The sequence below is a fragment of the Sapajus apella genome, unplaced genomic scaffold (assembly GCF_009761245.1).
Source record: "Sapajus apella isolate SASKATOON/1434 unplaced genomic scaffold, GSC_monkey_1.0 scaffold11, whole genome shotgun sequence".
NCBI lineage: Eukaryota > Metazoa > Chordata > Mammalia > Primates > Cebidae > Sapajus > Sapajus apella.
The window spans coordinates 2525390-2551358 of NW_022436951.1; the positions used below are offsets into that span (position 1 = coordinate 2525390).

At 34.4% G+C, this 25969-nt stretch overlaps 1 long non-coding RNA gene across 1 annotated transcript in view; it reads left to right on the forward strand.

Moving 5' to 3' along the window:
• The window catches only part of LOC116552228, a 90575-nt gene extending 65840 nt beyond the window's left edge, over positions 1-24735 (forward strand). The window contains exons 5-7 of the long non-coding RNA XR_004269282.1: positions 20692-20760; positions 21915-22529; positions 22570-24735. This is a non-coding gene — a long non-coding RNA (uncharacterized LOC116552228). The remainder of the gene's footprint in view (positions 1-20691; positions 20761-21914; positions 22530-22569) is intronic.
• Positions 24736-25969: the final 1234 nt, after the last annotated feature.

A 25969-nucleotide genomic window follows, 5' to 3' on the forward strand; every position in this document is an offset into this window, starting at 1 on the left:
CTTTCTTTCTTTCTTTCTTTCTTTCTTTCTTTCTTTCTTTCTTTCTTCTTTCTTTCTTTCTTTCTTTCTTTCTTTTTCTTTCTTCTTTTACTTTCTTTCATTTCTTTCCGTTTCTGTTTTTCTTTCTTTTCTTTCTTCTTTTCTCTATTTCTTTCTCTCTCTTTCTTTCCTCTTTCTTTATCTTTCTTTCTTTCCTTCCTTCCTTCTTTTTCCCTTCTTTCTTCTTTCTGCCTTAGAGCCCTTGCACATGCTGTTTTCTCATCTGAAATGTCCTTTGTTGCCTTTTTCCTGTCTCCTCATTCTCAGCTGGACCTTGCTTAGGTTTGTTTGTTCTCATATTTCACAATATGTGCTATTTTTTTCTCAGAGGAATCTTTCAAAACCACCTCAGTTATATGCTACCAAAAATCTGTAGTTCTTCTTCATAGTATATATTTAAATAAGGAGTTCTGTAATTGTTTCCTTAATGTCTGTATTCACCTCTATGAAGACAGAAACTGTCCTCTTTTGGTTTAGCAATGTGTTCTTAGTGCCTAGCAGACTGTTTTTACCCATAGACAGCACTCAACAAATAGTGATTAAATGACTGAATTAGAAAATAATTAAATACAAATGTGAGGTACATATATAAAACATCAATTTGCCCTGATATTTCTACAACTGAATTGCCCTGATATTTCTACAACTGAATATAGAAAATTGGAGAAACTGTACTTGTTTTAAAAAATGTACTCATAGTAAAGTGCTGCCTACTTGTTGTGAAAAAGAAAATATCTTTTAACATGCTTTGGGTTTTTAGGTTTAGGTGTGATACACAATATCTCCTCCTTTAAAAAAATTGTTTTTGTCAGCCTCTGGAGAACTCTAGACTGGATGAAGAATAGAGAAACTTGGCTCATGATACAAAAATTTTGTGCAGTGAACTGTGAGATAGTTGCAGGGGCTTGCCCACAAATATCTGCAAATTCCATGTATTCATGTATTGCAATAAAATTACCTCTCCTCTGGAGGCTGGCTGAGAAAAGAATTAGTATTTAATGAAAAGTTGGCTCAGTAAGTAATGCTTTCCAAATCATAAAATAAAACTTTAAGAGGAAGAAATGTGGACAACCAATCCATGTGATTGTAGACATTAGGACTTGGCTTGAAGGCAACTTTTATTACGTAAGCCTGTTGGGAGTACAATTAGTGAAAAGGGATGGAATATGAAATTTTAATAATTTTATGTATTAACATGTTTCTAGTTATTAGTATAATGATCAATGTTTACCCATCTGCTAAACTGGGAAAGATATAAACATATTATTTTTCTTTTTCTTTTCAATGAATGTAGAGGGAAGGACATAGGTAAAAGAAAGCAGATGTTGTAAGTTTTGTAAAAAACCAGCAACAATCTGGGGTTGTTTAGCTTCATGACTATCCATCTTAAGGACATGTGTTGCCAGCAAAGTGTAAATGCTCTTGGAACTGTTTGGAGAACTCTAAGGATTGTCATGTCACAACGTTATAATGCCTGGTTGCTAGGTGCTTCTGTCTTAATCATAATCTAGATGGACTGTGTGAACTGCACCATCAATACAGATGTGCAATTGAGTATAGAAGCAATGCTTCCCTGGTAATTAATCTTTTAATTTTTCTGTGTAATGTGGAAAACAGAATACTTTGATGTGATGCCTCAATAAATAAATGCCAATTTATTTTACTTTTCCCATTGTACAAATATCACAACATTAAAGATTGCCTCCCAAATAATTCCCATGGTCTCACTATCTTAATAAAACTAATATCCTGTTTGTATTTAAAATTATGCTTCCTATCTCTATGCTTAATTGAACAACATTATGTAATGATTTCATTCTACTTCAAATCATTGTATAATAATTTAATTAATTATTTATCATTTATTTAACATATAGGTGTTTTTCTACTTTTTCCTGGTATAGATATAATGCCTAGCTTCTGTTGATTTTTCTCTTAATTTCTCAGATTATGATTTGAATAAAGGAGTAAAAAATTAGTATTAAATGTATGTAAGGAAAAGACAGCCTATCTCCCTGTTACATAAGGCAGCAGAATGAGTTCCTGAGATAAGAAATATCCGTAGCAGTTTATCTGTACTTATGTTTTGCTGTTTGGCGCATTGTATTTTCAAGTACAGTGATTGTTTCTGTTCATTTCCTATCTCTGCTTCTATATTATAAGCTCTAGAGGGCAGGATCTTATCTTACTCATCTTAAAATCTTATGCAGTTCTTACATAGTACCTTCCACACTGTACCCACTCAATAAATATTTGTGAATAATTAAAGAGAATTAGTAGTAATTACACTATTTTAGTGTTTAAAGTTAGATTTTAAAAACTGCCAATAGTATATTTTGATTTAATTGTACCTATCTAGCTACTTTTTCTAATAGTATGCTTTAATATTTTTAAGGTCAATATTCAGTTTAGCAAATAATCTCTACATAAATTCCTTTAAATTACATGTTTATTCACTTAACCATGGTTAGTATTCAATTTTTATTTTATCAGGTTCTGTGTGACACTAAGGAAAATATTTAGAGCACCATTAAAATAACCACTGATGAATGGGGGGTTAGGATTTTGGCATATTTCTTAGAAAAGAAATAATGCCCATATATTTCATATGAGCTAGTAGATATGTGATATATCAGGGAATAATGTAGAGTTCATGAACTTGGCATGGACACAGAAAATTATTTATTATGATATCATGTAATGTAATCTGAACAAATTTATAGTGCAAATTCAGTTAACAAATATAATCAGCTCAAAGACACACTGAATTTCCATTATAAAATTTAAAGTAGAAACAGAGATGATATGGAGAAAATTTCTAGCTGTTAAGTGTTATCTTCCTTGCATTTTACTGATAGAATCCCTTTTCCCATTAATAGTTGTGTTCTATATAACAAATTGTATGTTCTCCTCTAATAGCCTGATCTCCAGAGATTCCTTCCTTCCCTCTTGTAATAATTATGGCATCCCTAATATTAAAATTATTGAGAAATTAGAGAAATAAAATATGTTAGCTGTAATGAAAAAAAGATGAGAGAAAAAGGGCATCATTTTTTCAATTGAGGATGTCTTGGTACGTTATAGAAAAATACACATCAAAATTCAGGACATAATACTATTTCCCACCCACTCCCCAAATAGTAAGCTATTCTTTGAAAAACAGAAAAGCAAAACAAGAGAAATGAAAAAGCATTTTTCATAAATGGAATCATATAGTATGGTTTTTTTTTTTTTTTTTTTTTTTTTTTTGGTGCCTGGCTTTTATCACATAACAGAATATTTTCAAGTTTCTACACTTGATCTTAGCCAAAAGGCAGTACTTCATTTATATTTATTGCCAAACAACATTTCATTGTACAGGTATATGTATATTCATTGTATGAATATATATATATATATATATATATATATTCATTATATATATATTTTTTTCTTTATTCATTTATAAGTTGATAGACATTTGGCTGCTTCTAATTTTGAGCTATTATGAAAAACACTGCTATGAAAATTTATGTGCAGGTTTTTGTATGCACTTTTTTTTGCCTATTTTCTCTGGATAAAACTTTTAGTGCAATTTTCATTAAAAGTAGTGAGATAGGACATCTTGATCTTTTTCTTATTCTTGGCAGAAAAACAATTAGTTTTTCTCCATTAAGTATGATATTAGCTGTGGATTTTCCATAGATAATCTTTTTCAAGTTGAGGAAGTTTTCCTTTATTTGAGATGTTTGTCATGATTATTGGAGTTTTTCAAATGATTTTTCTTCATCTATTGAGGTAATTTTTTCTCTCCATTCCTTAATGTAGTGTATTACATTGACTGATTTTAGAATGTTAAAGTAAACCTTACACTTCTGGGATAAAATTTCTTCTTGGTCATAGTGTATGATATATAATTTCTTAAATATAATACTGGATTTGTTTTGCTAGTATTTTGTTAAAGATGTTTGCATCTGTATTTACAAAGAATATTGATCTGTAGTTTTTTTTAATGTCAATCTAATTGTGGTATCAGGATAATACTAGCCCTATAAAATAAATTAATAAATGTTCATATCTATGCTATATTTTGCTGTTTATTTTACTTTATTTATTTTTTAATTTTACTTTAAGTTCTGGGGTACATGCGCAGATCTTGCAGAATTGTTAGATAGGTATACACATGCCATGGTGGTTTGCTGCCTCCATCCCCCCCGTCACCTACATTAGGTATTTCTCCTAATGTTATTCCTCCTCAATCTCCTCACCCCCTGCTACCCCTCCCTTAGCCCCCCAAGCCTCAACAGACCCCAGTGTGTGATGTTCCCCTCCTTGTATCCATAAGTTCTCATTGTTCAACTCCCACTTATGAGTGAGAACATTCGGTGTTTGGTTTTCTGTTCTTGTGTTATTTTGCTGAGAATGATGGTTTCCAGATTCATCCATGTCCCTGTAAAGGACATGAACTCATCCTTTTTAATGGCTGCATAGTATTCCATGGGATATATGTGCCACATTTTCTTTAACCACTCTATCTTTGATGGACATTTGGGCTGTTTCCAGGTCTTTGCTATTGTAAACAGTGCCACAATGAACATACATGTGCATGTGTCTTTATAATAGATCAATTTATAATTGTCTGGGTATATACCTAGTAATGAGATTGCTGGGTCAAAGGCTATTTCTATTTCTAGATTCTTGAGGAATCGCCATGTTGTCTTCCACAATGGTTGAACTAATTTACACTCCCACCAACAGTGTAAAAGCATTCCAATTTCTCCACATCCTGTCCAGCGTCTGTTGTCTCCAGATTTTTTAATGATCGCCATTCTAACTGGCATGAGATGGTATCTCAATGTGGTTTTGATTTGCATTTCTCTAATGACCAGTGATGTTGAGCATTTTTTTATGTTTCTTGGCCTCATGTATGTCTTCTTTTGAAAAGTGTCTGTTCATAACTTTTGCCCACTTTTTGATGGGGTTGTTTGTTTTTTTCTTGAATATTTGTCTTAGTTCTTTGTAGATTCTGGATATTAGCCCTTTGTCAGATGGGTAGCTTGCAAAAGTGTTTTCCCATTCTGTTGATTGCCAGGTCACTCTAATGATTGTTTATTTTGCCATGTAGAAGCTCTTAAGTTTAATTGGATCCCATTTGTCTATTTTGACTTTTGTTGCCATTGCTTTTGGTATTTTAGTCATAAAGTTCTTGCCCATGCCTATGTCCTAAATGGTATTGCCTAGATTTTCTTCTAGGGTTTTTATGGTGTTGTCTTATGTTTAAATCTTTAATCCATCAGGAGTTAATTTTTGTATAAGGTGTAAGAAGGGGTTCAGTTTCAGCTTTCTGCACATGGCTTGCTAGTTTTCCCAACACCATCTATTAAACAGGGAAGGCTTTCCACATTGCTTGTTTTTGTCTGGTTTGTCAAAGATCAGATGGTTGTAGATGTGTGGCATTACTTCTGAGGTCTCTGTTCTGTTCCATTGCTCTATATCTCTGTTTTGGTAGGAGTACCATGCTATTTTGATTACAGTAGCCTTGTAGTATAGTTTGAAGTCAGGTCATGTGATACCGCCAGATTTCTTCTTTTTGCTTAGGATTGTCTTGGCTATGAAGGCTCTTTTTTTTGGTTCCATATAAAATTTAAAGTGTTTTTTTTCTAGTTCTGTGAAGAAGGCCAATGGTAGTTTGATGGAGATAGCACTGAACGTATAAATTACTTTCGGTAGTATGGCCATTTTCACAATATTGATTCTTCCTAAGCATAAGCATGGAATGTTTTTCCCTTTGTTTGTGTCCTCTCTTATTTCTCTGAGCAGTGACTTGTAGTTCTCCTTGAAGAGGTTCTTCACGTCCTTTCTTAGTTGTATTCCTAGGTATTTTATTCTCTTTGTAGCAATTGTGAATGGGCGTTCACTCATGATTGAGACCAACATCATCCCGATACCAAAACCTGGCAGAGATACAACTAAGAAAGAAAATTTCAGGTCAATATTCATGATGAACATTGATGCAAAAATCTTCAACAAAATACTGGCAAACTGAATACAACAGCACATCGAAAAGCTTATCCATCATGATCAAGTCGGTTTCATCCTGGGGATGCAAGGCTGGTTCAACATATGCAAATCTATAAATGTAATCCATCACATAAACAGAACCAAAGACAAAAACCACATGATTATCTCAATAGATGCAGAGAAGGCATTTGAAAAAATTTAATAGCCCTTTATGCTAAAAACTCTCAATAAACTAGGTGTCAGTGGAATGTATCTCAAAGTAATAAAAGCTCTTTATGACAAATCCACAGCCAATATCATACTGAATGGGCAAAAACTGGCAGCATTCCCTTTGAAAACTGACACTAGACAAGGGTGCCATCTCTCACCATTCCACAACATAGTATTGGAAGTTCTAGCCAGAGCAATCAGTCAAGAATAAAGGGTATTCAGTTAGGAAAAGAGGAAGTCAAATGGTCTCTTTTTGCAGAAGACAAGATGGTATATTTAGAAGACTCCATCAACTCAGCCCAATACCTCCTTAAGATGATAAGCAACTTCAGCAAAGTCTCAGGATACAAAATCAATTTGCAAAAATCGCAAGCATTCCTATACACCAATAACATACCTATGCTGTTTTTAAAAAGAGTTTGAGAAGGATTGTTGTTAATTCCTCTTTAAATGTTTAGCAGAATTCACTAGAGAAATCATATGGTCCTGGGATTTTCTTTCTTGGAAGTTGTTTGATTACTGATTCAATCCCTTTACTTGCTATAGGTCTGCTCAGATTTTTTGTTTCTTATTGAGTCAGTTTAGATAATTTGTGTTTTTGTAGTAATATTTCCATTGAATATTAGTTATCTAATTTGTTAGCATACAGTTATTTATGGTATTCTCTCATACATTCTTTTCACTTCTGTAAGATTGATGGTGATGTTCCACCTTTCATTCTTGATTTTAATAATTTGAATTATTTCTATTTTTTTCTTGGTAACTATAACTAAAGATTTGTCAATTTTGTTGATATTTTCAGAGGAATAACTTTTGGTTTTATTGACTTTCTCTTATTTATCTACTCTCAATTATTTTAAACTCAACTTTAATTTTTGTTTCCTTCCTTTCTTTAGCTTTAGGCTTAATTTGCTTTTCTTTTGCTAGGATCTTTTAAGGTGAAAGGTTATGGACACTAGTCTTTTATTGCATTTGGGATATGCAATATTTTCCCCCCAGTCTGTAACTGGCATCTTTATTGTCTTATGAAGCTTTACATGCAAAAATGTTTTAATTTTGATGCAATAAAATTTATCATATTTTCTTTATGGATCATGCCTTTTATATCATACCTAAAACATCTTAGCTGAGGATCTTCTTTTTCCTACATATGGATGTCTAATTTTTTCAACCTAACTTGTTGAAAAGATTATTCTTTTTCTATTGAATTACCTTTTTACTTTTGTCAAAGCCCAATTGATCATATTTGTGTGGGTTTTTTTCTGAACTCTTTGTTCTGTTCCATTGACATATGTGTCTATCCTTTGATTAATATCATCACACACCTTTTTAATTATTATAGCTCTTATTAAAATTAGATAGTATGAGTCATCCAATTTTGTATTCTTTTTCTGTTTAAAATTTCAATAGGTTTTTGGGAAACAGGTCTTGTTTGGTTACATAGATAAGTCCTTTAAAAATGATTTCTGAGATTTTGGTGCACCCATCACCTGACCATGTACAATGTACCCAATGTGTTGTCTTTTATCCCTCATTCCCTTTCCCACTTCCTCCCCTCAAGTCCCCAAAGTGCATTATATTATTCTTATGCCTTTGTGCCTTCACAGCTTAGCTCCCACTTCCACTTATAAGTGAGAATATACAATGTTTGGTTTTCTATTCCTGAGTTACTTCACTTTAAATAATGGTCTTCAATTCCATCCAGATTTCTGTGAATGCCATTATTTCATCCCTTTTTAAGACTGAGTAGTGTTTCATCGTATATATAAATATCTATCCATCTATCTACATAGAGAGATATATATCTACTTCTATATATCTATATAAATTATCTATCTATCTATCTATCTATCTATCTATCTATCTATCTAGAGAGAGACAGTGACACACACACACAGAGAAAGAGAAAGAGAGAGAGGGAGATCACATTTTCTTTATCCACTCATTGATTAAAGGGCATTTGGGCCAATTCCATGTTTTTGCATTTGTGAATTGTGCTGCTATAAACATGTGTCTCCACACTATATTTTGTAGTGAATGTATTAGTTTACATTCCCACCAAAAATGTAAAACTGTTCCCTTTTCATGACATCCACACCAACATCTATTTTTAAAAAATTTTTAAATTATGACCATTCTCTCAGGAGTAAAGTGGTATTGCATTGTGGTTTTGTTTTGCTTTTTTTGGTTATCATTAGTGATGTTAAGCATTTTTCCATAAACTTGTTGTCCATTTATATGTCTTCTTCTGAGAATTGTCTATTCATGTCCTTCACCAATTTTTGATGGTATTGTTTGTTTTGCTCTTCATGATTTGTTTGAGATTCTTGTAGAATCTGAATATTTGTCCTTTGTTGCATGCATAGTTTGGAAATATTTTCTCCCGCTCTGTGGGTTGTGTGTTTACTCTGCTGATTATTTCTTTTGCTGTGTAGAAATTTTTAGTTTAATTAAGTTCATTTATTTATTTTTGTTTTTGTTGCATTTGCTTTAGGGTTCTTTGTCACTAAGTGTTTGCCTAAGCCAATGTCTAGAAGGGGTTTTCCAGTGTTATCTTCTAGAATTTTTATGGTTTCAGCTCTTTAAGTCTTTGATCCATCTTGCATTGATTTTTGTATAGGGTGAGAGATGAGGATCCACTTGTATTCTTCTACATATTACTTGCTGATTATCTCAGCACCATTTGTTGAATAGGGTGTCCTTTCCCCTGTTATTCTTTTTCAGAAATGTTTTGGCTGTTCCAATTGATTTGCCTTTCCATGGAAATTTTATAATCAATCTATATTTATAGAATTTCCACTTAAAAATTATAATAGCACTAAATCTATGAATCAATTTGAGAAAAATTGACTCAAATCTGTTGGGTATTCCAATCTATGTACATAGTATATTTGTTTGTTTATTTACATTATCTCTGATTTTATTCATTAGCATTTTGTGGCTTTTAACAACAGGTTCTGCACGTTTGTTAGATTTATAATTGTGTTTAATATCTTTGAATTTATTCTAAATGGCATTACTTTGTTAACTTTTGCTCTAAATTATTTATTACTAATAAACAGAAATCGGATTGGATTTTGTTTGTTAATGTTGTATCTTGCAACCTTGCTAAACTAATTTAGTAAGATATCTTTTTTGTAGGTTCCGTGGAATTTTTTACTAATGTCTTCTGAAAATAAGAACAATTCATTTCTTCCTTAACAGTTTGTAAGGCTTTCATAGTTTTACCTTTGCATTGGTTAGAATGTCTAGTATGATACTGACTTGGAGTATGAGAGTAAACATTCTTGCCTCGTTTCTGATTTTAGAGGAAACTTTTAGTTTTTCACAATTAAGTATGTTAGCTGTAAGTTTCTGTTGTTCTTAGTTTTGTTTTGTAGTTTCCCTTTATAAAGTTAAGAAAATTCCCTTGTATCTTTTTTTGTGGTTTGTTAAGAGTTTTATACAAAAGGATATTGAATTTCTTTTTTTATTTTTTATTTTATTAAAATATATATATATATATGTATATATATATATGTTATTGGACTGTAGGTTCTGGGGTACATGTGAAGAACATGCAGGATTGTTGCATACATGGCAATGTGGTTTGCTGCCTCCATCCCATCACCTATATCCGGCATTTCTCCCCATGTTATCCCTCCCCAACTCCCTACCCCTGCTGTCCCTCTCTTAGTCCCCACTAACAGACCCCGGTGTGTTATGCTCCCCTCCTTGTGTCCATGTGTTCTCATTGTTCAACACCCGCTTATGAGTGAGAACATGTGATGTTTGATTTAGTTCTTGTGTAGGTTTGCTGAGAATGATGGTTTCCAGGTTCATCCATGTCCCTACGAAGGACACGAACTCATTGTTTTCTTATGGCTGCATAGTATTCCATGGTGAATATGTGCCACATTTTCCTTGTCCAGTCTATCATTGATGGGCATTTGGGTTGGTTCCAGGTCTTTGCTATTGTAAACAGTGCCACAATGAACATACATGTGCATGTATCTTTAGAATAAAATGATTTATAATCCATTAAATATATACACAGTAATGGGATTGCTGGGTCAAATGGAATTTCTATTTCTAGCTCCTTGAAGAATTGCCACACTGTCTTCCACAATGGTTGAACTAATTTACACTCCCACCAACAGTGTAAAAGTGTTCCAATTTCTCCACATCAACTCCAGCATCTGTTGTCTCCAGATTTTTTAATGATCACCATTCTTTTGAAAAGTGTCTATTCATATACTTTGCCCACTTTTGAATAGGTTTGTTTTTTTCTTGTAAATCTGTTTTAGTTCTTTGTAAATTCTGGATATCAGCCGTTTGTCAGATGGGTAAAATGCAAAAATTTCTTCCCATTCTGTTGGTTGCCGATTCTCTCTTATGACTGTTTCTTTTGCTGTGCAGAAGCTCTGGAATTTAATTAGATCCCATTTGTCTATTTTGGCTTTTGTTGCCAATGCTTTTGGTGTTTTAGTCATGAAGTCCTTGCTTATGCCTACATCCTGAATGGTTTTGCCTGGGTTTTCTTCTAGCGCTTTTATGGTGTTAAGGCTTGTGTTTAAGTTTTTAATCCATCTGGAGTTAATTTTAGTTTAAGGTATGAGGAAGGGGTCCAGTTTCTGCTTTCTGATCATGGCTTGCCAGTTTTCCCAACACAATTTATTAAAGAGGGAATCCTTTCCCCATTGCTTGTTTTTGTTATGTTTGTCAAAGATCAGACGGTTGTAGATGTGTGGCATTGCCTCTGAGGCCTCTGTTCTGTTTCTTTGGTCTATATCTCTGTTTTGGTACCAGTACCATGCTGTTTTGATTACTGTGGCCTTGTAGTACAGTTTGAAGTGAGGTAGCATGATGCCTCCAGCTTTATTCTTTTTGCTTAGCAATTAATTGGCTATGTGGGTTCTCTTTTGGTTCCATATGAAGCTTAAGGTGGTTTTTTTTCCAGTTCTGTGAAGAGGGTAATAGGTAGCTTGATGGGGATAGCATTGAATCTATAAATTACTTTGGGCAGTATGGCCATTTTAAAAATATTGATTCTTCCTAATTGTAAGCTTGGAATGTTTCTCCATCTTTTTGTGTCCTCTCTTATTTCCTGGAGCAGTGATTTGTAGTTCTCCTTGAAGAACTCCTTTGTTAGTTGTATTCCTTAGTACTTTATTCTCTTTGTAGCAATTGTGAATGGTAGTTTGTTCTTGCTTTGGCTCTCTTTAAGTCTGTTTTTGGTGTATAGGAATGCTTGTGATTTCTGCACATTGATTTTGTAATCTGAGACTTTACTGAAGTTTCAGCAGATTTTGAGGTGGATGATGGGGTCTTCTAAGTATACAATCATGGCATCTGCAGATAGAGACAATTTGACTTCCTCCTTTTGTAATTGACTACCCTTTATTTCTTTTTCTTGCCTGATTGCTCTGGCTAGAACTTCCAGTACTATATTGAATAGGGGTGGCGAGAGAGGGCATCCTTGTCTAGTGCCAGATTTCGGAGGGAATGCTTCCAGTTTTTGCCCATTCAGTATGATATTGCCTGTGGATTTGTAGTAAATGCTTTTATTATTTTGAGATACGTTCCATCGATACCTAGGTAACTGAAAGTTTTTAGCATAAAGGGCTGTTGAATGTTGTCAAAGGCCTTCTCTGCATCTATTGAGATAATCATGTGGTTTTTGTCTTTTATTGTATTTATGTGGTGAATTACATGTATAGACTTGTGTATGTTGAACCAGCCTTGCATTCCTGTGATAAAGCCTACTTGATCATGATGGATAAGCTTTTTGATGTGCTGTTGCAATTGGTTTGCCAGTATTTTGTTGAAGATTTGTGCATCTATGTTGATCATGGATATTGGCCTGAAGTTTTCTTTTCTTGTTAAGTCTCTGCTGGGTTTTGGTATCAGGATGATGTTGGTCTCTTAAAATGATTTAGGAAGGATTCCCTCTTTTTGCAGTATTTGGAATAGTTTCAGATGGAGTGGTACCAGCTCCTCTTTGTATGTCCAGTAAAATTCAGCTGTGAGTCCATCTGGTCCTGGACTTTTTTTGGTTGGTAGGCCATTAATTGCTGCCTCAACTTCAGCCCTTGTTATTGGTCTATGATTTTGATTCCTTCCTGATTTAGGCTTGGGAGGATGCAGTGTCCAGGAAATTATCCATTTCTTCCAAGTGTACTGGTTTATGTGCATAGAGTTGTCTGTAGTAATCTCTGATGTTAATTTGTATTTCTGTGGAATCAGTGGTGATATCTCCTTTATGATTTTTTATTGCATCTATTTGATTCTTCTCTCTTTTCTTTTTTATTAATCTGGCTAGTGGTCTGTCTATTTTGTTGATCTTTTCAAAAAACCATCTCCTGGTTTTATTAGCTTTTTTGAAGGTTTTTTGTGTCTCTATCTCCTTTAGTTCTGCTTTGATCTTAGGTATTTCTTGTCTTTTGCTGTCTTTTCAGTTTTTTTGATCTTGCTTCTCTAGTTCTTTCAATTTTGATGATAGGGTGTTGGTTTCAGATCTTTCCTTGCTTCTCATGTGGGCATTTATCGCTATAAATTTTTCTCTAGACACTGCTTTAAATGTGTCCCAGAGATTCTGGTACATTGTGTCTTCATTCTCGTTGGTTTTGGAGAAAATCTTTATTTCTGCCTTCATTTCATTGTTTTCCCAGTCAACATTTAAGAACCAGTTGTTCATTTTCCATGAAGTTGTGTGGTTCTGAGTGAGTTTCTTAATCCTGAGTTCTCATTTGATTGCACTGTGGTCTGAGAGACTGTTATGATTTCTGTTGTTTTGCATTTGCTGACGAGTGATTTACTTGCAATTATTTGGTCAATTTTAGAGTAGGTGTGATGTGGTGCTTAGAAGAACGTATATTCTGTGGATTTGGGGTAGAGAGTTCTGTAAATGTCTATCAGGTTTGTTTGGTCCGGATCTGAGTTCAAGTCCTGAATATCCTTGTTAATTTTCTGTCTCATTGATCTGTCTAATATTAACAGTGGAGTCTTAAAGTCTCCCACTATTATTGTGTGGGAATGTACATCTCTTTGTAGGTTGGTAAGAACTTGCTTTATGTATGTGAGTGCTCCCATATTGGGTGCATATATATTTAGGATTGTTAGCTCTTCTTGTTGCATTGATTCTTTTACCATTATGTAATGCCCTTCTTTGTCTTTCTTGATCTTTTTTGGTTTAAAGTCTATTTTATCAGAGACTAGGATTGCATCTCCTGCTTTTTTTTTTTTTTTTTTTTTTTTGCTCTTCATTTGCTTGGTAGATCTTCCTCCATCCCTTTATTTTGAGATTATGTGTATCCTTGCATGTGGGTTGGGTTTCCTGGATACAGCACACCAATGGGTTTTGACTTTTTATCCAATTTGCCTGTCTGTGTCTTTTGATTGGGGCATTTAGCCCATTTACATTTAAAGTTAATATTGTTATGTGTGAATTTGATCCTGCCATTTAGATGCTAGCTGGTTGTTTTGCCCATTAGTTGATGCAGTTTCTTCATTGTGCCTATGCTTTTTACCATTTGTAACGTTTTTGGACTGGCTGGTACTGGTTGTTCCTTTCTATGTTTAGTGCTTCTTTCAGGAGCTCTTGCAAGGCAAGCCTGGTAGTGACGAAATCTCTGAGCAATTGCTTGTTCATAAAGGATTTTATTTCTCCTTTGCTTATGAAGTTTAGTTTGACTGTATATGTAATTCTAGGTTGAAAGTTCTTTTCTGTAATGATGTTGAATATTGGCCCCCACTCTCTTCTGGCTTGTAGGGTTTCTGCATAGAGATCCACTGTGAGTCTGATGGGCTTCCCTTTGTGGGTAACCCAAGCTTTCTCTCTGGCTGCCCTTAGCATTTTTTCCTTCTTTTCAGCACTGGTAAATCTGATGATTATGTGCTTTGGGGTTGCTCTTCTTGAGGAATATCTTTGTGGTGTTCTCTGTATTTCCTAGACTTGAATGTTGGCCTGCCTTGGTAGGTTGGGGAAGTTCTCCTGGATAATATCCTGAAGAGTATTTTCCAGCTTGGATTCATTCTCTCTGTCACATCCAGATACAGCTATCAAATGTACATTAGGTCTTTTCACATAATCCCATATTTCTTGGAGGCTTTGTTCATTTCTTTTCACTCTTTTTTCTCTAATCTTGCCTTCTTGTTTTATTTCATTGAGCTGATCCTCAGTCTCTGATATCCTTTCTGTTGCTTGGTCAGTTTGGCTATTGAAACTTGTATATGCTTTGCAAAATTCTTGTGTTGTGTTTTTCAGCTCCATCCATTCATTTATATTCTTTTCTAAGCTGTTTATTCTTGTTTGCATTTCATCAAATCTATTTTCAAGGTTCTTAGTTTCTTTGCACTGGGTTAGAACATGTTCTTTTAGCTCAGAGAAGTTTGTTATTACCCACTTTCTGAAGCCTGTTTCTATAAATTCATCAGACTCATTCTCCATCCAGCCTTGTTCCCTTGCTGGTGAGGAGTTGTGATCCATTGGAGGGTGAGAGGCGTTCCTATTTTGGGTGTTTCCATCTTTTTGCACTGGTTTCTTCCAATCTTTATGGATTTATCTGCCTGTGGCCTTTGTAGTTGGTGAGTTTCGGATGGGGTCTCTGAGTGGACATCCTTTTTGTTGATATGAAGTTATTTCTTTCTGTTATTTAATTTTCCTTCTATTAGTCAGGGTCTTGTGCTTTAGGACTGCTGGAGGTTGACTCCAGACCCTGCTTGCCTGGGGATCCCCTGCAGCGGCCACAGAACAGTAAGTGTTGCTGCCAGTTTCTTCTTCTGTTGTCTTTGTCCCAGAAGGATACCTGCCAGATATCAGCCTGAGATTCTCCTTTATGAGGTGTCTTTTTGGATATACAGGGGTCAGGGAGCTGCTTGAGGAGACAGTCTTGCCATTTGTTTGATTGCTAGCAGTTTGATTATGATGTACCTGTGCATAGATTTCCAACAATTTATACTGTTTGGGATCTGCTGAGCACTTTGAATTTGTATAATTTTGTCTTTTACCAAGTTTAGAAGGGTTGTTTGTTTTGTTGTTGTTGTGTTTTTTTTAGAGATGGGGTCTTATTATGTTGCCCAGGCTGAATTTTAACTCCTGGGCCCAGACAATCTTCCTGCCTCAGCCTCCTGAATAGCTGGGACTATAGTCACGCACTACCACACCCAACTCAATTTTGGAAGTTTTAAAAATGCATTATCACTTTAAATATTTATTTGTATCAAACTTTTTTTCATTTTGAGATTCTGATGATATAAATAGTAGCCCTTTTGATATTTTGCCACAGGTCTCTAAGATTCTGTTCATTGAATTTTTATAAAATAAAACAGTTGTTCAGATAATTCAAGTTCATGGATTATTTTCTCTGTTGTGGCCATCCTCTATTGAGTCCATACAGTGAATTGCTATTTTGATTGTTGTATTTTTTAGTTCTAAAATTTTCATTTCATTCTTTTTTAATATTTAAGATTTTTGTGAACCTAAGGTGTAATAAATTACATGTCTAAACATATTCACAAACTTTCTTTTTTCTGTGTATAAAATTTATGGATTTAAATAAGAGGTAAGCTTTCATAAGTCATTGTCAAATGTAGAAGTTAATTCATGTCCAATACCAAAGACTCCTCGTGCAGTGTGATATATTAAAAATGTAAGCAATACTTCTGAAAGTTAGCATTGAGAAATTGTCAGAGGTGATACTGGCATTTTATTTTCCAATAACCCCTAGAAAGCTTTTCTTTAGCTCCCTTGGCTATGAAAAAGAATTGAAGAAAGAAAGAATAAAAGGCGAAAATTTAAACTTTTAGGGGTGATTGGTATGGTAGACCACATCTAAAATGTGATGCTTATGAGGTGTTAGTTACTGTATGTCCCTAAGATAATTTTAAAAATAATATATTTTGAATTTAGATATCCCATATTTCTTTGCGGACAGTTAATAATTCATATTTTTTTGTTGAGATATTTTTAGAGAAGCAATTTTTAAGGCATGTTTTAATGTTCATAATGCAAAAAGATAGTGCTAATTCTATATGTCTATTAAAAGAAATTATTAATAATACTTAGAGCCAACATTTATTGAGCAATCACTATATTCCAGACACTTTTTAAAAGACTCTTTTTATATGATTAGTTAAATTGGGGATAAAATAGTTAAATATATTAATTTAATGAGATAGATAAACTTATTATTTCAATATTAAAAATTAGGACACTGAGGCACAGATAACCTACTTAGTTGCTTCAGGTCACCAAAATGACAAGTATAGAAGTCAGGATTCAACCTGAATACCCTCATTCCATATTTTTCTTTTCTTCTTATTTTCCTGCCACTAAACACTATTGAGTACCTACTGTATATTTGCTAGCCACAGGAATACAGAGATTAAAAGAAGCAATACCTCTCTAAAGTATATTTGGGAAACAGACATACAGACAGAGAAATGGCATATGGTATAATAATAATCAGTATTGCAAAGGTATGTACATATGTGCTGGGGAGGAAAGTTGAGAAAGTGCAGAATCTACTTGAGGAAGTTAGATCAGTCATCACAGAGGATGTAAAAAATAGCTTTCTCTCAGGTATTGCAAGGAGATAAATGCATTTTAGCCAAAACACAGTATGAATATATTCAGGAGATGTGCTTGTAATGTTTTATAAAATCAGAACAATTTTGTCTGTGTATACATATATCTTAACTAGGTTCAAAGTTGTATTGGTCAAGGTTCAGTTGCAGAAAACTAAAACCATTTTAGCTAGTTTAATAAAAGGAGATTTAATATAGGGAATTGAATGCTTTCAATATCATGAGTTAGAGTATAGGCTCTGAGCTAGACGTCCAGAAATGAGTCCCAGAAAAGCATCACAGAACTGGCCTGAAAAGGATGTTGCATCCTCTGCCATGATCAGCAAGTGGAGAACATCATCTTTCAGCTTAGGAATTAGGAAGCTTCTGCCTAACTCCTGGTGCCAGCACAAACAGTCTCAACAGCAATCCATGGATCAGAAAACCAACACCCCAACTGTTGGCTCTAAAACACCTCCACTGTCATCCATGCCAACAAAATGAATTCAGACTCTCATAACAGGCATTAAGTGAGGGACTACTCACTACAAGTTCTACTACTGCTGCTTTGGAAATCCAACCACCACCACCATCGGGCTTACCAGCAGAATTATCTGAAACAGCAGAACAGGGGCCTCTTTCTTATTCTGTTGGCCAAATCTTAATCGTATCTGGATCTAAATCATAGTTTGAAATTGAGCTGCAAGAAGTCTGAGAAATGTCATTTTGTTTTAGTTTCCTGTTTCTGCATTATAGGAAGGCATACGGAAAAGGGCTGAAAGATTGTTGAGGTAGTTGCTCTGCAATGTCTGCCGTAGACATATAGGTGGTAGAAAGATGAATGGAAATGCCAGAATACTTCATCCTATGAATAATGATATCTTAAGTGTCATCAACATTGCATTTTATATACTGTTTTTCTGATGATGTGCCTTTTTTGCATTTCTGATTTAAACTCCTATCTTGACGTTGTTTCCAGAGCTTGTGTTTTTTCCTTTGTATAGTATTGATTATAATAATATTATGATGATAAATGATCTGTTGAGCTTGAATAGTGGAAATAGTATTAAATACAGTCATGCATTGCATTACACCATTTTGGTCAACAAATGAACTGCAGATACTAAAGGGGTTGAAAAAGATTATAATAAAGCTGAATAATTGCTATCACCTAGTGACACTGTAGCTATCCCAATGTAGTAGAGCAAGGGAATACTCACATGTTTTTAGTGATGCTTGTATAAACAAACCTTCTGTGCTGCCAGGAATCTATAAGTGTAGCACATACAGTTATGCATAGTTCATGATACTTGGTAATGATAATAAACAACTATGTTACTGGTTTATGTTTTATTATGTTATAGTTTTTATTGTATTTTTAGAATGTATTTCTTCTACTTATTAAAAGGAAAAAAGCTAACTGTAAAACAGCCTCAGACAGCTCCTTCGGAGGTATTCCAGAAGAAGGCATTGTAAGAGATGACGGCTCCATGCATGTTACTACCTGTGAAGGCCTTCCGGTTGGACAAAATATGGAAGTGGAAGACAGTGATATTAATGATCCTGATCCTGTGTAAGCCCAGGCTAATGTGTGTGTGTCTTAGTTTTTAGCAAAAACTCTAAAAAGTAAAAAAAAAATCCTAATAACAGAAAAACCTTATTGAATAAGTACATAAGAAAAAAAGTGTTTGTGTTTTAAGCTAAGTGTAATTACAAGAGAGTTAAAAAATTAAAAAGAATTACAAAGTTTGTAAGAAAAAGTTACAGTAAGCTAAGGTCAATTTATTACTGAAGAAAGAAAACTAAAGAGTAAATTTAGAGTAGCCTAAGTGTACACAGTTTAAACATTACTGACACTACCATAGTATGCAGTATTGTCCTAAGCCTTCACTCATCACTCACAAACTCAAGCCAATTCTAGTCCTGTAAGCTCCATTCATGGTCAATGCTTTATTCAGATATATCATTTTTGTCCTATATTGAGCTATGTGTAGATACACAAAAATACCATTTTGTTACAATTACCTACAAGATTCAGGTCAGTTACATGCTGTTCAGATTTGCAGCCTATGAGCAATAGCCTAAGAGCATAGCAGGCTACACAATCTAGGTTTATGTAGGTACACTCTGTGACGTTCACATGACAAAATAACAACACATTTCTCAGAATGTGTCCCTGTGGTTAAATGACTCATGACTGTAATAGTGAATCCAGTAGGTTGCTAAGCTGAGTAAAACCATTTAGATTGAAAACATTCACTCTCAGCTACAGCATTGTTTTAGTGAAGAAAGCAGTCCTGTGTGGCAGTTCCTGCCAAATGCCTCACCCCAGACTTCCTGCAATGCCTCAATCATTAACTCAGCTATTTATTGAACATTTAACATGTACAATGGCTATTCAAGATGTTATAACATTTGGAATTTATATTTATGTATTGCTTTATAGCTCTCTTGCAATGTGCCTTTCTATTTATTTTATTGCATGTAATATTCACAACTAGTTTATTTTGCAAAAGAAACTGAGACCTAAAGACTTTACAAAGAATACCAACCAAAATGAATATGCTCCATATTGATTATTATTTGATTTTGTGAAATGTTTTCACTATGATCAGTGCCATTCATATTCTAAAACTGAATCAATTTTGTCTTTGTCATTTTTTGACATACATGGTATTTGAATTATGTGGAAACGAGAACATTCTGACTAAAGATCTTGTTACTTTCATGTGAATCATAGGAGAAATGCTGTATTTTGTAAGTAATGGCTATTATCTCAATTGTCAAACAGTTTCCTTTAAAAGTTTCTGTAAAAATTGGTATCTTACATTTTATTTTACTCAAATGCATTGAACAATATATTTCTCTCATTCAACAATGAGTCTACTATATAAGTCACACACGAAACAGTTTATTATTTAGTGTTATACTCAATTTAATTATGAGTATAATTAAATAACAAAGTTGCCAATACTATATAATTTTATTTGGTTTAGATTATAAAGATTTTATATGCCATTGCATCCATTGATATTCTTTTGTCTTTTTGATTTCTTTTATTTACATGTTCTATCAAAAGGGACAAAATATGAATGAGTGTTTATGTAATTCATAGTTTTATGTTTTGAGAAATTCCAACTTTTTCTAAGCAAATATTTAAAAATTAAATTTATCTGCATACCATCATATCTCTGAAATAATCTAATGGATTTTTCACAAAACAATTTTTTAAACCTAAAAGTTGATATAGTTCTGATTAAACAATTTGTTAGCTTTCTTTTCTTGGTGTCAATCACCAAAATAAAAAAAAAGTCAAAGAAATCTCTCTTTCTCTCTCTCTCCCTCCCTCCCTGCATTCCTTCTTCCCTCTCATTTAATCCATCACCCAGTTTTTACTTTTGTGGTGATTTGTGGCATTCTAGATGTTATTGATAAACAAATGGCTATAAAATAGAAGACACGGTTAAAGCAAGATAAATTTGGCCTGAGAAAGACTCCGTACTTCTATATTTGAGTCCTTGTGGATGAACTGTAGCCTAGCTTAATAGTCAGATAAAATTGAAAACCTAACTTAATAGTATTCTTAACAATGACTGAGTGTTGGCCAATCCCGGTGGCCACACTTCAACCACTCATAGACTACCAAATGTTCAAACTGTATTCAAATAAGGTAAACACCAAGTTGCAACCAATCTTACTGTTTCCCTACCACACTTTCAATTCCTGTTTGTCATTTGCCTTTACTGTCTATAAATTTGTTCTGACCACAAGGAACATAAGGCACCCCTGGAGTCTCTGTGAATCTTCTGTGATTCTGGAGGCTGCCTGTTTTGCAAATCTTTCATTGCTCAATTAAATTTCTTTAAATTAATTTGGCTGAAGTTTTTCTTTTATCAGATGGTATCAGAAGTGGGATTTGAAGTGGAGCTTCTAGCAACCCCCAGGAGCACTGAGTCAACATGCAAGGTACCTGTAGGACTCAGTTGTGTCCACTAATCTCTCAGAGAAGCTGTGGATTGTGGTACACTCCCTCTTGGATTTCATAGCTCCATGGATTTGTGTTTTGAGTTCTCTGAGTTGCTTTGAGCAAATTTCTGATCCAAACTGGGTTAAGAGTCATGACAGAAACTGGACTGGGTCCAGAAATATATTTTATCTGGGAATTAACTGGTTTTAATCCAGTTAGAGTCCTTTTACATCTGACTGGATCAGAAAGGAACTGGTAGTGAGCAGTAACATTGCAGGGGTTATAAAATTTGCCTTTTGAAAAGTCACAGGGATTTTTGTGTTCTACCCCTGTGTTTCATTTTTCCTGTGTGCTTAGGTAGGAAAAAAAAAAAATCATTGGCTAAGTTAATCAAGAGAATCTGAGAGTAAAGTCAATATTTTAGGTAAAAATGGGCTTCTTAATTTCTGGAAAACTGAATTCCTTCTATTATATTAAAGCACGTTAAGCCTGGGAGGCAGCCTATCTTACAGAAATGCCAAAAATATTACTAAAGATAACTTACAGTGGAACGTAACAACAATGAACCACAATGCATTGAAGTACATTTAAAAACAAGGGCTCTCAGTAAAGTCCCAGTAAAGAATGGGTTTGACACTACAGCATGTCAACTGCTATTCTCTTTGGAATAATCTGCCTTTCACTCTTTCCTAATAGCTGTGGGTGATAGGATTGGGCAGGTACATGCTTGTGAAACATGGGGAGATTTTTCCTCCCTAAAAGAGGGAATTAAGAGATGAATGGACTGCTGGAAAAAATCCCTTTGCTACCAAAAAGCAGCTGCCTGAACTTTTCAGTGTTGCTGCATTGCGTGGGTCTTCTCTGGCCTCCCTGATTCATTTCACCTTCCCTACCCTTCCACAGGTAATTCTTTCTTCTTTCTCCTTTCCATTTCTTATCTTTTCTATTAGTCAGGGCAACCATCTTGCCCAGAGACCACATGTTGAAAATCCTGGTCAGAGGTTGGATTAATGATGATGGGGCCCATCCGGGGCAAATTTTTGCCTTGCCAGTTTAATATTGTGTGCTAAGCAGAGTGGCTAATGTCTATGTTTTATCACACATATTTTACTCTGGCCAGAACATAAAAATGTAATTTTTATTTATCATGCAGCTTGGCCCCAGTGCAATGGTACAGCAAACTGAGTCAGTAGGGTCACTCAGGGAAAGGGAACCCAGAAGCCCGGCATGCTGGCAAAAGGGTAAGAATTTCTTACCAGTTAGATTTTTGGCTTCTCTCTCTCTGTACAGTTGAATGAATGGTAAAAATTACTGTTTACCTCTTCTTTAAAGTTTTGATTAATGCAAAAATGAATTCTGGGGATAATCTTAAACTAATGTATTTATGCTATGAATTTGTTTTTCTGGGTTGAAGGGTACCTTAGGATAAAGCATGGACTTAGGCCCTCATAAGTTTTTTTTTGCTCAAGACAGCCCAGCAAGCTGGTCAATAACAAACTTTCCTGCAGGTCCCTGAAACAAAAAAACTGGATTGGACCTCTATTTTGCTTTATGTCCTTGGGAACTTGACCTTGTAACCATGTGGTAGTATTTTCTCTTAGTCTTTGCCTTCCAGGGAACAGGAATTTTAGGGTTTATGTCATAGTTAGCTCTAAAAATTATCTTTAGTTAAAAGTTTTTGCAAGTTCAAAGTCAACTACTCTATAGACTCCTTTTGGGAAGGACAGTAGAGACTGCTCTGTGCTGTAGCTCAGTATCTAAGATTTTGGTCTTTCCCACTGGTGGCCTGGGTTTGATTTCCTGCTTAGGAAATAAGTCCTTTTTGGTTTAATATCTGCATAACTTTGTATTGTTTCTTCTCCTCTATGAACTATCTTAAATTTTCCTTTCTCTGAGCACCTGGGAGGTTACCTTTGATAAAGTTCAAAAGCCAGAATTATTGACTGGCCTCACTAAAATTGGGTGATAATAAATTTTAAAAGGATTTTATTAAAGAGTACTATAGTTAAAATTCAGCTTAACTAAAAGTGGATATTCAAGCTCTAACAGGAACTCCTTGGGAAAAACAGGAGGCACCTGAAACCCCTTTTCTGGCCATGTTGTTCCAAGGGCTCCATCCTAAAGCCAATAACCAATTAAGAAACTAAAAACTGGCAAATAAAAAATCTGACAACTACTGAAGTAATCTTCTTCTGTCTGTGTGATTATCTAATGTGTTGTGTGTAATGTTTATTTAAAAGAGCTCTAAGTAATTAATAGGTTTAAACAAAAATGAGCACCCAGCAAAATAAAAACCGTAATGCCTTTTCATTTATGTAACTTTAGTAATCTTTGGGAAATAAAAAATAGCTTTAAAGATTATTGATAAAATAAAGACATTTTGTCTAAATTATATAGCTCAGACTTTAGGTTTGCTAAATGCTTTAAGATCATAAACTGCTTTGACTTTTGAAAATTGTTCAAATTATTTTGGAGACATTAAGTTCTAAATAAGTCCTACAAATACATGGAGTTAGCCATGCCCCCTAGCTATGCAAAGAAAGTTATAAAGAAAGGAAATTTTATATAAGAAAGAATGTTATATTATGGTAAATTCTTGTCCCAAAGTAAAATAACTAGTTGTTTTAATAGAGGGATGTTTAAGGAAAGTCAGAAAGTCAAAACATGTTATACATGGCCTGTATAAGTCATGAAAGAATTTATGACAAGAAATTTATGCCAGAAATGTACAATTTAAAGGTGATTAGGCCTCTTAAATGCTTCATAAAATGTCACTATTACTCTTAACTGTACATCTTGCCTGTTTTACAGCTAGGCAAGGTGTGGGACATGTGGCGTTAGATGCTGGAAAGAGTCAGACCTTATCTGCATTTCTCTCTGGGTCCTAAGCTCCATACCTAGTACATAATTAAAATCCCTTACTCATCCAGGTTTTCACCAAAAGTAAAAGTTGCTAAGAGTTAACATTGTAATATGTAGTTGAGATTAATGAAAAATATAGGTTTACGTGCAAAGTGTGTAAGGAGAATGAAATGTATTTTTTTTGTAAGAGATTAGAAGAGAGTGTGGGAATGTAAATTTTTGCCTAGGTTGGAGGGTTAGAGAACTGTTTTAAATTAAATAAAGCTTGAACAAGTTTTGGAAATCCTAGGGTGCTCTATGAGATTGTACTGTGGCTATGAAGAGTGGTAAGCCTAACAGGTCTCCATGGGAGATATATTATGTAAGTAAATAAACAATGGTTTGCTGGTTCAAAATAAGTTGGAATTATCATTTTGGCTAATGAGTGACTTATGGTAACCTAAGATTCTATTTTGTAATAGCCAATGTTATTAAACCTTTACTATTTAACAAACATTTCAAAATCAAACTCTAGATTATCATGTGAATCAGCCAATATGAAAATGGTTTAAATAAACAATTTGGATAAGCATCATGGTCTGGGTCATATTATCTTTGATAATCCATTAGTTATCAGTGTTATGCACCTAAATTGGAAAAACAACTGATATTCAAGAGGACCTAAGTTCAATGTTAAGCATGGACTTTTGAAGAACCAGGACAGCCACTTTGTCCTCCTGAGCCCTTAAAACTTTTGTTATTAAAGGTTCTGCATTCCATGACTCATTATGGAAAAGATAAAGTGATCCAAATTAAATATATTGATGTGGTGACTTATAAATTGCAGAAATAGTTTAAAACCAATGTTTGATTCCATATTCCTGGGAAAACAATCAAAGTGTAAGGTACATTTGGCTTCCTGATGGGACATTTAAACATTTATAAAGGGATTTCATTTAATTGTCATTTTCAGTACATGTTTTCTGGTTGTATAAAGGTTTCCCATGCAAGAGGGCTGATGTTATAACAATGGATTATTATGCTGTGGTATATTTTCACCAGGTAAAGAAAGCTTTTCATGGTTCACTGAGGCCAATCCCTTCACAGTCTAGAACCCAAAGATTGGATCTTCTGAAAACATCAGAGAAAGACTGTCTTTACCATTCAAGCTACAGCAAAACTTTGGAGTCCTGAACCTTGAATTCATAATCTTACAACTGAGAAGGGTCTCTACACACTCCTAGAACTGTACAGCCATTGGAAACCTTAAGGTAAAAATAACTAGGAAGGTTTCTCCCCAGAAGATGGCATCCTTGATGTGAACAGCTTTTCCCGTGATCACGAATCAAGACTTCTATTATCACAAGACTCTTACCTTGGAATATTTTTTCTTTGTTCATGCCTTTATGAAAAATAGAAATAAAAGGGGGTCTATTATGTGCACTTATAGAATATACTTTTATTTGTGAGGGATTTTGCAGCCAGTCTTATACATGAATAACCTTATACTTTAATAGATAAAAGATGAAGGGCAAGTGAGAAATTTGGTGGTACATACGTTGGCCCATAATCAGTCAAAGCTCCTCTTAACCCATATCATGAATTAAAGAGAATACTGGCAAGAGGCCTTCACTCTTCTAGAAGGACATTTTTTGTTAGACCCTTCTTCCATGGTTTAGAATAAAAAAAGTGATAATTAGATATATTGCCTTCACAATAGGCTCTACAGCAAATTCTACTTTAAAGGCTATCATTACCCAACAGACTTTAAATTCTTTTTGAAAGTTATGCTAAATAATACAATTGGCTAAACAGAAAAGAAACTGTGCAGCTGCTGCCACTTGCGGCCTATGGAGAAATACATCATATGTAGATATAAAGATTCAGTTGTAGGGGATTAATAAAAAGGACACTTAGTCAAGTGAGTAGACTCTTCATCTAGCTCATTTTTTAATCTATTTGATTTTATGTGGTTTGCTTTATGGGGACTTTGGGTAAGGCACATACTCCAAACTCTTGGTAATATCCTCCTAATAGCCATAGTAATAGTCTCCCTGGTACACTGTATTCTCTCAAAGGTTTTAAATGTTTGCATGCAGCCATCTCTATAATGTCAAATGGTCTCTCTTCAACTGGAATGACAAAAGCTGAAAGAAATGTGTGACATGAGGATAACATAACCTATGTATGCAATGCTGAGACTGGAAACCCAAAATGATGGTAGCTGAGAGTGGCACTAAGGCCTTAAATTTTGGTCACACTCTCACCTAGTAAGAACCTGGCCAAAAAGAGGGAAGTTTTTTAAAACAAAATTATGGGAGGCCATTATTTTGGACTGAGCTCATGCACTAGGCCCCAACAAACCAA